This window comes from Hyperolius riggenbachi, chromosome 10 (genome assembly GCF_040937935.1).
Source record: "Hyperolius riggenbachi isolate aHypRig1 chromosome 10, aHypRig1.pri, whole genome shotgun sequence".
NCBI lineage: Eukaryota > Metazoa > Chordata > Amphibia > Anura > Hyperoliidae > Hyperolius > Hyperolius riggenbachi.
The window spans coordinates 276129653-276142966 of record NC_090655.1 but is presented as its reverse complement, the minus strand read 5'-3'; the positions used below and the strand labels follow the sequence as shown (position 1 = coordinate 276142966).

At 47.8% G+C, this 13314-nt stretch overlaps 1 protein-coding gene and 1 pseudogene across 1 annotated transcript in view; both read right to left on the bottom strand.

Moving 5' to 3' along the window:
• Positions 1–13314, bottom strand: part of LOC137537227 (uncharacterized) — a 141870-nt pseudogene that overhangs the window by 8476 nt on the left and 120080 nt on the right.
• Positions 1–13314, bottom strand: part of LOC137535477 (zinc finger protein 271-like) — a 408695-nt gene that overhangs the window by 393971 nt on the left and 1410 nt on the right. The gene's annotated exons all lie outside the window — the stretch shown is intronic.

Here is a 13314-nt window from a genome sequence, read left to right as displayed (position 1 = left end):
TATAGCCCCCCCCCCCCCCCCCAGGATAAATAACCAGATGGTCCCCCAATAAGAGGCATCCCAATATCCAGTAAAAAAAAAGTCAGATATGCTCCCTGTATGAGACAGCCCCCTCCCTATAGCCAAATAGACCCCAGTGCGATGCAGCCCCCCCCCCCTCCACATAGCCAGATGTGCATCCATGTCTCTGCTGATTGCCCCTCACATCTGCTTAGCTCCCAGCCTATTCTAGACACAAATCCTTCTGAAAACCAGGGACATTGCCCAAGACAAATCTTCCACACACCAGTCTTAAATGTTGCTAACAAGAGTTAGAGATTTTCCCCATGGCAGATTATAATTCACATCAGACAAAGGGCAAATCAGTAAGGTGAAGCTGGACTCACCAGGGAACTAAGTGCTAACTACAGGATCTGCAAAGCTGCAAGCAGAGCAACTGCTCCTTGAGACCCACAGCCCACACATGGCATGAATATTTGCTTCCATCTCCTCTGCAAGTGTCATCTCTGTGTTGTGCACTACACGAGCTTCGTGACTGCATGTCTTCTGCACATGCCCAGTAGATGGCAGAAAAGCATGCAGGGAGATGTAGTCTCTTGAAGACTTACCGTATATCTGCTGGTAACTTTCACTATTTACTTCTCTCCCTCCCGACATACTGAAGCAGGGAAATGTAGCTTCTTGTATTTTCAATGCTGCATCCTCCGTGGCAAGGCTGTGCTATTATGTACCGATACTTGTGTTAATGTGACAGACGGCCACACACTGTGATTATGCTCAGAGATGTATACTGCCATGGCTGCAGCACACTATCAGAGCCACATGAGCAGCCATGTCCGCGTACATCTCTGAGCATAATCACAGTGTGCAGCCGCCTGTCACATAAACAGATGTATTGGTACATAACAGCACAGCCTTGCCACGGAGGATGCAGCATTGAGAATACAGTAAGTGAGAGTACATTTCCCGGCTGCAGCGTGTCGGGAGGGAGGGAAGTAGAGACAGTGGGAGATACATCTAAAGGATTCCTGCTCTTTACAATGCTGCACGCTCCGGGGCACATCAGCCTCTTCACAGCTGCACTTACTCTGTTGCGGGACATAGGGGGGCAGACACAGCGGGGGGCACAGCCAGCTGACTTGCATACAAGCCGAGACCCCCACTTTTAGGCCACTTTTTTGGGGTCAAAAATTCGGCATGTATGCGAGTATATATGGTATTTGGAAAACATACTAGGATAGTTTCATTAATAAAGGTCAGAGGGGTTACTCGCCAGATTAATAATCGGATACTTCACGGATCTATTTTGGTAGGTTAAGTTGAGAGAGGCAGCTAAATCTTTTCCTTTTTAGCGTTGCCATGGCTGTCATGTCAGCATAACCTCTGATTTGTCTTAAAGGGGCACTGAAGAGAGAGGTATATGGAGGCTGCCATGTTCATTTCCTTTTAAGCAAAACCAGTTGCCTGGCAGCCCTGCTGATCATCTACCTCTAATCCTATAGCCCCTGAACAAGCATACAGCAGATCAGGTGTTTTAGACTTTAAAGTCAGATCTGACAAGACTAGCTGCACGCTTGTTTCTGGTGATATTCGCATACTACTGCAGAGAAATAGACTATTGATTAAAAGGAAATATATATGGCAGCCTCCGTATACCTTTTACTTCAGTTCCCCTTTAATTGAGGTGGAATCCGGAGAAGGCAGAGAGGTGTCTCAATAAATCAGGCATAGCTGTATGGGGACTTGCTAACATTAATAAAACATCATCTGGACAAGGGGCTCTTCCCCACCTCCAGTGCCCCAGGAAAAGGAGGAGGAGTTCGACGATGTCCTGGGGGGAGGGGGTTATGGTGGCATCTAGGAGTCCCCTTTAAAGGATAGCACAACTGACATGTGGCATAATGAGATAGACATGGGTATGTACAGTGCCTAGCACACAAATAACTAGGCTGTGTTCCTTTTTTTCTTTCTCACATGTCAGTTGTGGTATCCTTTAAGAAGGGGACCCCCATATGCCCGCCCCCCTCCCAGGAGAAATGGGTATAGGGGTACATAGAACACCTTACACATTTCCACAAAGGGTTAAGTTACATAAGAATATATATTTTTTAAAGTTTATTTTTATTGTGTTTTTTTAAGAAACAAACATTAAAGAGAACCCGAGGTGTGTTTGAAGAATATTATCTGCATACAGAGGCTGGATCTGCCTATACAGCCCAGCCTCTGTTGGTATTCCAAACCCCCCTAATGTCCCCCTGCACTCTGAAATCAGACATAGATCACAGCTGCGCTGTGTGGCTGTGTTTACATCTGTAGTGTCAGTCTCGGCTGCTCCCCCGCCTCCTGCAGAGCTCCGGTCCCTGTCCTCCTCCCTTCCCTCTAATCAGCAAGGAGGGAAGGGAGGCAGGCGGGACCAGAGTTCTGCAAGAGGTGGGGAGAGCAGCAGACTGACAGGATAGAGAAAAACACAGCCGCTGCGACACGCTGTGTGTCGACAGCACGGCTGTGATTTATCAGGGATTGCAGAGTGCAGGGGGACCTTAGGGGGGTTTGGAATACCAACAGAGGCTGGGCTGTATAGGCAGATCCAGTCTCACTATGCAGATCACATTGTTCAAACCCAGCTCGGGTTCTCTTTAAATACAACCTTCCCCCAAACAGAAGGGAATAACAAATTAATAAACTTTTAGAAGAAGCTTACAATAGAAAAGTTTTGAGTACCAATCTATATACATTGAAAGTATAAGATATGAAGCAGTGTATAGAACAGGGTTTCATTAAAAAGGTACAAAAGCATATAATTCCGTGTATTCATTAATTACACCAAAAAATTAACAAGACTGTGCCCTTTAAATCTCATTCCCTCTACCCCCCACCCACATTTAACATATATATTATATTCAAAGTCATTCACCAGGAGCCTCAATGGAAGCAAGTTAGGTTATATGTAAAGTTGGGTATTTCTGAGACATACTGGAAATGAAAGATCCCCATCCCGCTTATCATACTACAAATTCTGTTTAAGCTGAAGAAAGAGTATCTCTGTTCTTTGTCCATAAGCCTCAAACCTTTTGGAATTTATTAGCACGGCCTCTAGCAATGTATGCAGCTTTGTATAGATGCAGAGAGAAGTTATTAAGGTTTTCCAGTACAGAATTGTTGGGGGATCCTGCTGATTCCAATGTAGTCATATGGATTTTCTGTAATAAAACAGGAGGAGACCCAGTAAAGCTCTTTGGGCTCGTGTTGGAGCTAGTGCGGTTACTTCCCCAAGAAGACAATGAAGTGGAGCAAGGGAAACCTTTCATTTAGTTCAATGCGAAATGAAATTGCATATTTCTGCCCACTTTGAGGCTATGGCAGGGCAAAGCCAGAAAATATGGTCAAAACCTGCCGCTTCAATTCCACATCTCCAGCAACTGGAGCCCCCCGAGGAACTTAATTTACCCAATTTAGAGGGTGTAATATAGGCTCTATGAAATATTTTAAATTGGATTAATCTATCCTTTGAGGCTATTAAATATTCGAATAGTTTTATGAGAACATTTTCCCAGTCCTCATCATCCATATTAGGTATTAAGTTAGTCCAAGGCTGCATATAGACTGTGGAGTGGGGTTCAGTTAGTAGTATTATGTTTTGGCATATAGTAGAAAGAGCTTTTTGGAGATTTTCATTACAAAGGATATCTTCCAATTCAGAGCTCTGTAGGTTAATCTGAGCCCCGTTGTACTGCGACCGGAATGCATGCCTCAGCTGTAGAAAGCGAAAGAGAGAGTTATTTGGCAGTGAGAAGTTTTCTTTAAGGCTGGTTTCACAGTGGGACGTTAACGTCCCACGTTACAGCAGCCAGTAACGCAGCCTAACTCACAGCACTGTAAAATCAATTGTGCTGTTCACAGTGCACACGTTGCATTACATAGTAACGCAGCACGTTTAACCTCCTTGGCGGTAATCCCGAGCTGAGCTCGGGGTATGCCGCCGGAGGTCGCCGCTCAGGCCCTGCTGGGCCGATTTCGGTTCTGAAAAAAGCAGCACACGCAGCTGGCACTTTGCCAGCCGCGTGTGCTGCCCGATCGCCGCCGCTCCGCGGCGATCCGCCGCGTGCAGCGGCGAAAGAGGGTCCCCCCAGCCGCCCGAGCCCAGCGCAGCCGGAACAAACAGTTCCGGCCGGCGCTAGGGGCTGGATCGGGCGGCTCTGACGTCAGGACGTCGACTGACGTCCATGACGTCACTCCGCTCGTCGCCATGGCGACGAGGAAAGCGAAACAAGATAGGCCACTCATTGCGGCCTATCTTGTTACTTTCGATTGCCGGAGGCGATCGAAAGTACGCATCAGGAGCACCCTCTAGTGGGCTTTCATGCAGCCAACTTTCAGTTGGCTGCATGAAATATTTTTTTTTTAATTAAAAAAAAAACACATTGCAGCCTCCCTGGCAAAATAAATAAACCGCCAGGGAGGTTAAACAAAGTGCTGCATGCTGTACGTTATACTGGGCTAAGCAGCGTTAGACTGCTTGCACATGCTCAGTAATGTTGGAGGAGGAGGTCTCCCCTCCTCCTCCTCTGCGGCCAGCCACATGGCTAATTAATATTCACTGCACTGAGGAGACTCGAGGTGGGACTGTAGTGTTGTCCGGATCATGAACGAATCGTTCATTTGATCCGGATCTTTTTTGTGAGTCGAATCATCCGGATCATCACAATGAAAGATTCGGTTCACAGTAGATGTCTGTCTGGAAGAAACAGGAACATACAGAATGTACAGTGCAGGGAAAGTCCTGTCCTGCTAGTCATTTCACCCCCAGTCTGCTTCCCAAGTAAAATGATTCAAATGATTCAGTTCAAAGATCCGGATCTTTTCAATGATCCAATTCAAATGATCCGAATCCTTAAAAAGATCCGGACTTCCTATCACTAACCTGTAGTGGCTGCTTTGAGAGCTGCATAACGCAGCTCAATCTGACGTCCAACTTCAACACCACCACGTGTTGCGTTAGGGGCACGTTATGCGACCATAACATCCCCTAAAACGCAACATCTTGGTGGGAAAGTAGCCTAAGATTGTCAAGTAGTTGGTAGTTAGGGTACTATTAGAGATAATGGGCTTGATTCACAAAAGAGTGCTAACTGTTAGCACGGCCATTTTCGCACAAATTTTAGCATTGCGCGCGATCGCGAAGTTTCGGGCGAAACAATAACGTTTTTTCGTGCGCAAACATGCATGAAAACGATATTGATTTTGCGTGAAAATTCACGTTTGCGCGCAAAAACGTTGTCGTTTCACGCGAAAATTCGCAAGCGAGCTTTCATTCCTCGATGAAGAATCTGTGCGAGAGCTTCATACGACCCCAGACGTGCTGCATCTAGAACTGTAGATGAGTTAGTATGGTCTTGAACGAGCCACCAGTGAGCAGTTACCAGTTGACTAGCTAAGAAGTACTTATGTAAATTCGGTAAGGCGAGTCCTCCCTCAGTCCAAGGCCTCTGTAGTTTTCTTAAGCTGAATCAGGGAGTTTTATTATCCTAGATAAAACTGCACAGCAGCGAGTTGAGTTGGGCGAAGAAATTCTTGTTCAAATGTATGGAGGGATTCTTAAATAGATATGTGTATTTAGGTAATAACTTCATTTTAATTAGGTTAATTCTACCAATGAGGGACAAAGGGAGACACTTCCAACTGGTCAGCTTATGTTTAGTTTCCTGAAGTAGGGGGAGAAGATTAAGTTGGTAGAAGTCCTCAGTGTCATAGGATATCCAAGACCCCTAAGGGCTCGTTTCCACTGTTGCGACGCGATTTCGCAAGCATTCCGACGCTTGTAAAAACGCATGCGGATGCGTTTCCGCATGCATTTTTACCCGCGATTTCGCGTGCGATTAACCACGACACTGCCAGGGCAAAATAACATTGAAAAAGGTGCGAAATCGCACGCGAAATCGCGGGTAAAAACGCATGTAACAAACGCATGCCTTTTTACTATTAAATACATTAGCGGCGATTCGCACGGATTCCCGACGCAGGCGAATTCGGTGGGTCCCGTCGTGCAGATTTGGCCCGCCGCCAAATCGCTCCCGCACGCCGCACATGTGGAAACAGCCCCGGCCACTTCAGTGTAACAAGCGAATCCACATCTCGTCACCGCATGCGGATTCGCTATGGTGGAAACGAGCCCTAAATATTTTACCTGGGAAACTGAGTCTAATGGCGTGTGAAATTGGGAGTTTCGGAAGAGGAAGTATCTTTGACTCACTCCAGTTAACACATAATCCAGATAATGGGGAAAAAGATTTAAATATATCTAGTGCCCCAGTTATAGACTTATCTGGATCTTCCAGATATAACACCTTGGGCTTGATTCACAAAGCGGTGCTAACTGTTAGCACGCCTGTGAAAACCCCCTTAGCACGTCTAAACAAGCTTTTCGCACATAAAACTTTACGTGCGTACTGCACAGAGCACAGGGCGCTCCGCCCATTGGGAAATAGCGTGCGTAAAACTTTGCGCGCGCAAAGTTAGCGCGCGATCTAATTGAGAAATCCGGTGCTAACCTACTTAGCACCCTGGTTAGCGTGTCTAAAGACTTTAGACGTGCTAAGTAGGTTAGCACCGCTTTGTGAATCAAGCCCCATATCGTCCGCATAAAGAGATACCCTCTCCTCCAGCCCCCCCCACGCGAAAACCCTTCAGGGAGTTATGTTGGCGAATCACCATTGCTATTGGTTCAATGGCTATCGAGAAGAGGGCCGGAGAGAGAGGGCATCCCTGCCTGGTACCCCTTTGCAAGTGGATGTTCTCCGAGATCATGTGGCCAATACGGATATTTGACTTTGGATGACTATATAGCATTTTAAGCCCGGGTCCCCTATTTAAAGGGGACTCCCAGATGACACCATAAACCCCCCAAGAGTGTATTCGACACCCACCTCCTCCTGAGGCACCGGAGGTGGGGGAGAGCAACTTGTGCATGGATTGGACAAGGGCTCTGGGGGGAAGGGAGAGGCTTGGCCATTCCTCCCCCCAGAGCCACCCCCCCCCCACACCATGGACCATGCGGGCTGGTATAGCTCAGGGTGTGAATCCCCACATGGCTGGGGCTCTGCATACTGGCTATCCCAGCCTGCATGGGGGACAAGGGGTTAAAGAGGCTCAGGAGGGGGGAACCCACGTCTTTGTTTTTTATTTCCCACACAAAACATTAAAAACATACATTTATATACATTATTACATTATCTGTCATATTAAAGAGACACTGAAGCGAGAATAAATCTCGCTTCAGTGCTTATATTCAGCAGGGGCATGTGTGCCCCTGCTAAAACGCCGCTATCCCGCGGCTAAACGGGGGTCCCTTACCCCCCAAATCCCCCCCTGCAAAATCAACGACCAACTTGGTAGTAGATTTTGCTGCTGTTGAGGCAGGGCTAACGGCTGCAGCCCTGCCTCTCAGCGCCGTCTATTAGCGGTGCATCGCCGCCTCTCCCCCGCCCCTCTCAGCGAAGGAAGACTGGGAGGGGCGGTGGAGAGGCGGAGATACGCGCTGACCGATGTGCGTGAGGCAGGGCTGCGGCCATTAGCCCTGCCTCAATGCAGAAGAGATCCCCCGCTGCACGGAGGGGATTTGGGAGGTAAGGGACCCCCGTTTAGCGGCGTTTTAGCAGGGGCACACATGCCCCTGCTGAATATAAGCACTGAAGCGACATTTATTCTCGCTTTAGTGTCCCTTTAACGCAGTGACTTTGCTATAGGTTGCTATTTTCTCAAAAACTATAAGTTATTTTTTAAAAATGTTTCCTCTTGTACCCGCTGTCCTTCCACACATAGCCTGCACATTCTAGCATGTAAGGGGGCTTTGCTATTAACCGCTGAAGTCAGCAGCCAGTGACTTCTATGTAAAAATGCGAATGCAGTTTTTTTTTTTTAATAATTTTGCGTTAAATGTGAATGACAAACAGCCCATGTCCGCCAGGAACTGTTCAGGCCATCTCTACTGGTCGGGACATCAGAAGAAGATACAACAAGACACAACAGCAGAAGACATTTACAGAGGCTTCCCTGTATCCCTTTAGACATGCAGATCTATATACTGGTACACAGAAGAGGCCCTTTAGTGGCATGCATACACATCTAAAGGGATGCAGGAAGCCCTTTACTCTCTAGTAAGCTGTCACACAGGAATGGGTTATGCAGACACTTGGTAGGAGAGAACCTCAGCTTGCTGCAGAGACCTCCTCCACAGCTGTGAGACTTCTGCATGACCGAGCAGGTCTTACTGAACTGAAGCAGTATTTCCCAGTAAATTACCTATTACCGCATGTGTGACAATCTTACTGCACTTGGAAAAAGTCTTCAATGCAGAATGTGGTATTTCCTCAACCTCTCTTTTTTTGCTAATCAGCCCTTAGTGAATTAAGGACATTGTCTGTTTGTGTTTATCAGATGAGTGGGGATCTAGGAGGATCCCAAGCACTGCATCCTCCATTACAAGAAATAAAGAATCTCCTCTTACCCGGTGATGTGAGGGGCGGCTGATTCTCCAGCATGGTGTCCTTGTAGAGGTCCTGGTGTCCTCCTCTATAATGCCCCTCCTCCATGGAGAAATAGATGGTGACATCCTGACATCTCATAGGAACCTGACACACACAATAATACAGTCACCACCCAGACACACCCCTTGCTGTTACTGGATAATGTCCCATAATTCCCAGTGCCGCTCACCTCTCCTGTCAGCAGCTCCATCATCTTCCTGGTGATTTCCAGAATCTTCTGCTTGTTGTATTCCTCAGATATCAGGGAGTGAGGTGGGGGCACCGTGATGGTCACATGATCACCAGACTTCACTGGAGGAAACCTCTGTATGGAAAGACCAACATTAATGTCACATGATCTCCCAGAATTCTCCTCACCTCTCTGTTGAGGTGTGTTTTAATAATAGAGATAAGAGTGATGTCATGTGACTTCCCAGAATGCTCCTCACCTCTCCAGTCAGTAGACAGATGATCTCCAGAGTGAGGTTGAATATCCTCTCGGTCATGTGACTCTGGTCCTCCTCCATCCTCAGTGATGTGGTCATGTGATCCACACAGGATGCTGCTGCCTTTGGATATATAATAAGGAGAAGATAATCTAGGTTGCACAAATGTCAGTGGTGAAATTACGAATACAGGATCCCCCTCCCCCCAGCACTCCCCATAACTGTCACTTGTGGGTGGTAGGGCCATGCAGAGTATTGCAGGAAAGCATAATAAGCTGGTTTATAGCTACCTGTGCACTATACTCACAGCGTGTTGCAGTCCTGTCCTCCCTCTGCCTCCTCTCCAGCTGGCCTTCTCTCCTCACATCCACCTCCCACTGTTACCATTCCTGTGATGTTACAGCAGTGCTGGTAGTGGTAGATGGATGAGGATATGAGGAGAGGCGGAGACTGAGGCTAATGGGAGCAGAGGACTGGAGCACACTGTGACAGCTAGCTATAAACCAATGTAATGCTTCCTGTTACTACTCTGCACGGAGGTGGGGAAGGGAGAAATACTGGAGTGTGGGCATGGCTATACTGGGGGAGAAATTACATTACTGGGGTGGGGGTATTACATACTGGAGGATAATGGCAAAGCTGGGGGACACAAGGAGAATATGGCTATACTGGGGGAGAAATGGCATTACTGGGGTGGGGGGACATTACATACTGGAGGATAATGGTAATGCTGGGGACACATGGGGGACATGGCTATACTGGGTGAGAAATGGCATTACTGGGGTGGGTGACATTACATACTGGAGGATAATGGCAATGCTGGGGGACACAGGGGGACATGGCTATACTGGGGAAGAAATGGCATTACTGGGGTGGGTGACATTACATACTGGAGGATAATGGCAATGCTGGGGGACACAGGGGGGACATGGCTATACTGGGGGAGGAATGGCAGTACTGGGGTGAGGGATATTACATACTGGAGGATAATGGCAATGCTGGGGGACACAAGGAGGACATGGCTGTACTGGGGGAGAAATGGCATTACTGGGGAGGGGGACATTACATACTGGAGGATAATGGCAATGCTGGGGGACACCGGAGGACATGGCTATACTGGGGGAGAAATGGCATTACTGGGGTGGGGAACATTACATACTGGAGGATAATGGCAATGCTGGGGGACACCGGAGGACATGGCTATACTGGGGGAGAAATGGCATTACTGGGGAGGGGGACATTACATACTGGAGGATAATGGCAATGCTGGGGGACACAGGGAGGACATGGCTATACTGGGGGAGAAATGGCATTACTGGGGTGGGGGACATTACATACTGGAGGATAATGGCAATGCTAGGGGACACAGGGGGACATGGCTATACTGGGGGAGAAATGGCATTACTGGGGTGGGGGACATTACATACTGGAGGATAATGGCAATGCTGGGGGACACAGGGAGGACATGGCTATACTGGGGGAGAAATGGCATTACTGGGGAGGGGGACATTACATACTGGAGGATAATGGCAATGCTGGGGGACACAGGGAGGACATGGCTATACTGGGGGAGAAATGGCATTACTGGGGAGGGGGACATTACATACTGGAGGATAATGGCAATGCTGGGGGACACAGGGAGGACATGGCTATACTGGGAAAGAAATGGCATTACTGGGGTGGGGACATTACATACTGGAGGATAATGGCAATGCTGGGGGACACAGGGGGGACATGGCTATACTGGGGGAGGAATGGCAGTACTGGGGTGAGGGATATTACATACTGGAGGATAATGGCAATGCTGGGGGACACAGGGAGGACATGGCTGTACTGGGGGAGAAATGGCATTACTGGGGAGGGGGACATTACATACTGGAGGATAATGGCAATGCTGGGGGACACCGGAGGACATGGCTATACTGGGGGAGAAATGGCATTACTGGGGTGGGGGACATTACATACTGGAGGATAATGGCAATGCTGGGGGACACCGGAGGACATGGCTATACTGGGGGAGAAATGGCATTACTGGGGAGGGGGACATTACATACTGGAGGATAATGGCAATGCTGGGGGACACAGGGAGGACATGGCTATACTGGGGGAGAAATGGCATTACTGGGGTGGGGGACATTACATACTGGAGGATAATGGCAATGCTGGGGGACACAGGGGGGAAATGGCTATAATGGGGAGAAATGGCATTACTGGGGTGGGGGACATTACATACTGGAGGATAATGGCAATGCTAGGGGACACAGGGGGACATGGCTATACTGGGGGAGAAATGGCATTACTGGGGTGGGGGACATTACATACTGGAGGATAATGGCAATGCTGGGGGACACAGGGAGGACATGGCTATACTGGGGGAGAAATGGCATTACTGGGGAGGGGGACATTACATACTGGAGGATAATGGCAATGCTGGGGGACACAGGGAGGACATGGCTATACTGGGAAAGAAATGGCATTACTGGGGTGGGGACATTACATACTGGAGGATAATGGCAATGCTGGGGGACACAGGTGAGACATGGCTATACTGGGGGAGAAATGGCATTACTGGGGTGGGGGACATTACATACTGGAGGATAATGGCAATGCTGGGGGACACAGGGAGGACATGGCTATACTGGGAAAGAAATGGCATTACTGGGGTGGGGGACATTACATGCTGGAGGATAATGACAATGCTGGGGGACACAGGGGGACATGGCTATACTGGGGGAGAAATGGCATTACTGGGGTGGGGGACATTACATACTGGAGGATAATGGCAATGCTGGGGGACACAGGGAGGACATGGCTATACTGGGAAAGAAATGGCATTACTGGGGTGGGGGACATTACATACTGGAGGATAATGGCAATGCTGGGGGACACAGGGGGGACATGGATATACTGGGGGAGAAATGGCATTACTGGGGAGGGGGACATTGCATACTGGAGGATAATGGCAATGCTGGGAGACACAGGGGGGACATGGCTATACTGGGAAAGAAATGGCATTACTGGGGTGGGGGACATTACATACTGGAGGATAATGGCAATGCTGGGGACACAGGGAGGACATGGCTATACTGGGGGAGAAATGGCATTACTGGGGAGGGGGACATTACATACTGGAGGATAATGGCAATGCTGAGGGACACAGGGGGGACATGGCTATACTGGGGAAGAAACTGCCTTTTTGGGGCAGGGGATTGATAAATTTCTCTAATTGCTCAGCCAGGGCATAAATTGAAAACACTAGTGAGTTGCCCAGTCAGCACCCGGGCCCTGAAAAGGTGCAGGAAACATACATAAAATCAAGAACAACCGAGTCTCGATCTGGATTTAAAGGCTATAAAAGCTCACATTTTTATTGTATCACAGTATAAAAGCAGAATGTTTCTGCACACAGGCCTTTGTCAAGTGCATGGATGAACTAAAGCGAGAGGGATATGGAGGCTGCCATATTTATTTCCTTTTACACAATACCAGTTGCCTGGCATCCTGCTGATCCTCTGCCTCTAATACTTTTACCCCCAGACACTGAACAAGCATGCAGCAGATCATCGATGAAAAATTCCATGAAAGGTGAAAAGAATGGTGTCCTAAATCAACAATCAAAATGAAAAATCACAGGTTCTCCTCATCCAAAGTGTTATATATGCAATGTAAACAAATCACGCATGATATAAATCAATTAAAAAAAATCAATATTGCTGAAAAAATAAATCAAAAGATGAAAGGGAGAAATTCCAGCAAAAAAAAATCAGCAAATCAGGTGAACAAGTGTCACAAGCCGCCCCAGAAGGGGTAAATAGCAATAATGGTGGAGATAAATGTCTATAATGTAACGTGCACCGTGCAATAGCAGCAATAAAGAATGAAGAGTAAAGTGCTCACGTGTAATAGAAGAGATGAGGGGACACCAATCACAAAGCCATAAAGGACAACTGTAGTGAGAGGGAAATTGAGGCTACCATATTTATTTCCCTTTAAGCAATACCAGTTGCCTGGCAGCCTAGCAGGGGTGTGTTATGTGGCGCGCTATATGGCAAAAAAATGGGTGTGGCCATGACATCACATAGGGGGAGCTAATTGTACTTTAACAGTGAGGCAGCGAGCCAGAGTTTCCTCCCAAAAGTTAGGCAAGTGACCCTCAGGGTAATTACAAAAAGAGGACACAGAGAGCCAATATAGTGTAGTAAGTACTGGCAAAGGATGAATATGCAGAGTAAGTAAAAGAATACTCACACACCCGGGTCGCCACACCACTGTAAATGCAGGTGGGGAGATTAGACCTGTCCCCACTCAGAATTAAGCAGTCGCTCTCCATAGATAAAGAAAAAAGG